At 34.6% G+C, this 4,157-nt stretch overlaps 1 pseudogene; it reads right to left on the bottom strand.

The window, feature by feature from the left end:
• Window positions 1–1,842: 1,842 nt before the first annotated feature.
• LOC118751309 lies at window positions 1,843–3,878 on the bottom strand (annotated as a pseudogene).
• Between the last annotated feature and the right edge of the window lie 279 nt (window positions 3,879–4,157).

Raw genomic sequence — 4,157 nt, 5'->3', positions numbered from 1 at the left:
GTTGTGCCCCTTTTACAGATGGTGTGCGATATGCATACGACAATAGCACAACTAATAACAATAACAATATACGTACATAAATAAGTTTTTTATTGCAATCTTCCAATTAAACCATTAAAAACATCATTTATAAATAACTTATGAAAAACTTTGTGCTTTTGTATTTTCCCAGGTATGCACAGTGGTCTTGAAGCAACCATAGCTATGACTAAAATGCCAACCAAAACGGCTTACATAACTGTCTTTGTACATAATCATAGATCAAAATTTCGTTGAAAATAAAATTCCATCTGCTCCTATGCTTAAAATATTATAAAATGTTGATCTAGAACTTTCCAAATCCAGTTATATAATCGCGAAGGTCTATGGTAATATAATTATAACACTTTCTTACGTTATAAGCATAAAATATTTTAACTTAGTTATTCAAGAGATAATATTACATAATTGCATATTTTAATAATTCTTATTGCATACATTTTATAAATTTACAAAGTCAATATAAAATATTATTTTATATAAATTCATATGTGTTTTGATGAAAATTCAACTACAGTTTTTTTTAATTGATTATATATTTAGGGTCGTCAATCGAATTAACTTTATAATTGAGCCAAAATCTTAAAAATACGCCATGAATGGATTCTCCAGCTTGCTCCGACCACATTCCGAAGCCGTCGTTGCCTAAAAAATGCAGACAATTTTCCAAATGATTTAGAAGCACGTGAATTTTTAATGTTTCCGACATTTCTGTGCTTCGGAAGGCTTTAGCGAGTTTACTTACATGATTTTTTAATTCTGACCCAACTGACAAAGCAGTCAACCCATTGGTGGAGTTTTTTTCACTCAATACATTTAAGGTATGTGCTCTCCCTTGTATAACTTTTGGATGGCTGGTTGCCCGAGCAGTGAGCCAGATATAACAAGAGCATGAACTTGTTCTTGTTTCTTTTGTCGAATCTTCATAGTTAGGCATGTTTGGAAGAGGCCGCGTTGCATTTGGTATATCCTTATCTCGGTCACAGAGAACCCTACGACATGTACCACAAATGCCTAATGGGAACTTCGAATTGGTCAATCTAAAATTTTCACTAATGTATTTTTTAATAAGACACTCCAATTTTCCGGTTATATTAAATTCTGAAGGTTTTGACGATCCGAATTTAATCTTTCTCCCACAAGGCGCGCACACTTTAAATCTGTTCTCTTCGTGATTACACTTATGTTGCGGATGACTTATAGAAGACATGATGTGCAATCAAATAGCTTACACCAGAAATATTATCATCGAGAAAAATACTATCTGTTTTTTTTTATACTAATATACAAAACGATAACTTTAGAATACTCTGTTGAACAAGAAATACTAACAATTGCAGTTAAATTTTTTCCAAATTTTCATTTGACAATATTTTAGGCATAGGAGCAGATATTATTTTAATTCCAACTGCATATTGGTGTATGGGTGCCTTCCGAAACAGGTATGCAAGCAGTTTTGGTTGGCATTTTAGTCATACCTATCATTGTTTCAAGACCACTGTGTATGATCGCCGATAATAGAATGGATGGATGAGTCGTCGTTCATTATCTGTGCACAATTCTTGCTTGAAGACATGTAAACATTGCGAATATTACCAAAAAAATAGCGAATGCAACGAAAACTTTTATCAGAAATATTTCAGAAAAACATACCTATTATTTAATAACTATTTCAAAATTTTAGAATAAAAATCGTCTACTACCAGAAAAAAGCAGTGTATCTTGTTTAGACAATTTTCGATAATGCCTTGGTGCGCCGATCGGTATTTTGGAAAAGTGCTCGTATGAGATGCTTAATTTCTTCTGCCTTATAGTTTGCTGTTAATATACCGGCACCTTCACACCACTGTTCGGTGATTTCTTGCAACGAAGCATTCAGTATCATTTTCAATTGCTCAAGTTTCATCAAAGATTTAATATCTATCACTTCATGTTTGTGCTGTAAGAAGAAAGTAAAAAAATAGCATTTAATTCGAAGCATTGAATCCCATCAGAAATTTACCTTGAATAACTTGGGACCTTCTCCAATATGACACCGATTAGCTCACTAAACTCACTTGCCACTGTTGTCGAAATGTCCTCCATTGCGAGTATACGTCGTATTATTTCATTACAAAAATCATATATAATATCGCAAAATGTCTTATTATAAATTGCATCGGGTAGCATATTCTGCCAAACATTTTTCAACAAATCTGATTGACGCAAACACTGGCGCAATAATTTCAACGGCGCAGTGCCAACTGTGTGTGCATCGGAAATATCTGCAAGAGAATACAAATATTTTTTATATAAAAGGTTATACAATAGGCACTTGTTTCATGTATCTATGCACAAAATTACCAAATTCTTTGAGTATGCCCATGATAATCTTTTGCTGATAATTGATTTGTACATTCAAATATTTGCTTCCACTCATATGTAGGGTCTTAACCAATGCTGGGTATGTGGCTATGCCCTTTTCTGAATTCGTGGTCACCCAATGTGCTAAAAATTGGCAATTATTATAGAACAGAGCAGATTGCTGTGGTATGCTTTCTAGAAGCTTCTCATGTATCTTCGGCACTTCGCCAACATACGAAATCAATATGGCGCTGATAACGTTTAACAGACTTTCATCTTCTGTATCATGTGATTAGCGAAGTATGCGCTCCATCAACTTAATCAATTCCTAAAAAATATACCAAATATTGTTGTAAAACTTTAGAGGCATACAAACAATAATGCACTCACCAGTGTGCTCTTCGAGACCATACAGCAAGGAAATAGAAAGGGATTTTATAAGTTTATTGCTGAATTGTTCACGGAAGTAGCTTTCAAATTTTTCGGCAAAATCGCTAAGAGCTTTATCTTCTGTGTTAATGAGAAACGCATCCGCTAGAAAGTGTTCAAATTGAATGACATCCTCTACGAGCGTTGACTCATCGTATTCGCTCATATTTTTGGGTATTGCATGCATCAGGCATTCTTCCACTAGTAAATTCAAAAATCGTTGTTTTATATGATCGCCGATAGTGGAGAATACTTGTTGATCATTGGATACTGAAACATTTATGTTGGCTAAACAATTCAAAACCAGCTTAATATTTTCAAACAATTTCTTGTAGGAAGGACGTAAGCTTCGACTCATTTCTTTTAACGAGTATGAAAGTGTCAATCGCACATGTTCGGGATTTTCTTCGCTGTAGTCCAATGAAACTGGCTTCAAAATTACTGGCTCTAAACAGTTTTCTAGCAGAAAATCGCATATCTTAATGGGATTATAACGCGCCTGAAAATAATATAAGGTACTGAATTAAGTTTATACTAAACTATTAATCTCTAGCTACTTGCTTGGAACAACGCCATCACAGTATCTTGCAATTGATTAACATCCTTCGATACCTGCAGCGACATTTCACGGAATTCGTCTATACACGCACCCAGCTCTGAGTTGGCTTGGCGCAGTGCGGCATTTGCTTCGCTGCCAATTGTCTGCAGCAAGTGCTCAGACTCACGCACTAATTGCTCACCTTCATCAAGGTACGCGTCGGAAGTTGTATTATTATTATTTAGATTGTATTATTATTATTTAGAATACCTTTGATAATACTTTTCAAAGATTTCATCTTCGACTAACTCGTGGGAGCGTTGATTCTGAAATGGCAAACATTTTTAACACATACATTTGTCCCAACATTATTTTTCATACTTACCCTAAAGACTATATGCACAACACCACAACAATGCTTTCATCTTTAATTAAAGCTAATATATATGCTTAATATCTATAAATTTTCCCATTTTAATGTGCTATGAATAAATTTTTTCGTATTGTTTACGTTTTTCGTGCAAAATGTCTTCTTCTTCTTGCATTCTTGTTCGCGTTTTGACATTGCTCTCTCGCAGCTGCACCAGTGTGACGTCACCGAAAAATTACGCTCAAAAATCCTCTCTGATCGGCGCAATCTTGTATTCTATCATTCTTGGCCGGTATTGTATTTCAAGCATTAAGTTGATCAACAATACCACGCATTGCTAGACCGTTTGCCTTTCACGCGTTTGTGTTTAGAGAGCATCAACAAACCACATACATATTTCTCTCTATTCTCTCTTCTCTTTTGTATACTCAGCTAGCA

The sequence above is a fragment of the Rhagoletis pomonella genome, unplaced genomic scaffold (genome assembly GCF_013731165.1).
Source record: "Rhagoletis pomonella isolate Grant_MI unplaced genomic scaffold, Rhpom_1.0 Rhpom_scaffold_00646, whole genome shotgun sequence".
Classification (NCBI taxonomy): domain Eukaryota; kingdom Metazoa; phylum Arthropoda; class Insecta; order Diptera; family Tephritidae; genus Rhagoletis; species Rhagoletis pomonella.
This window is presented reverse-complemented; position numbering and strand designations above follow the sequence as displayed.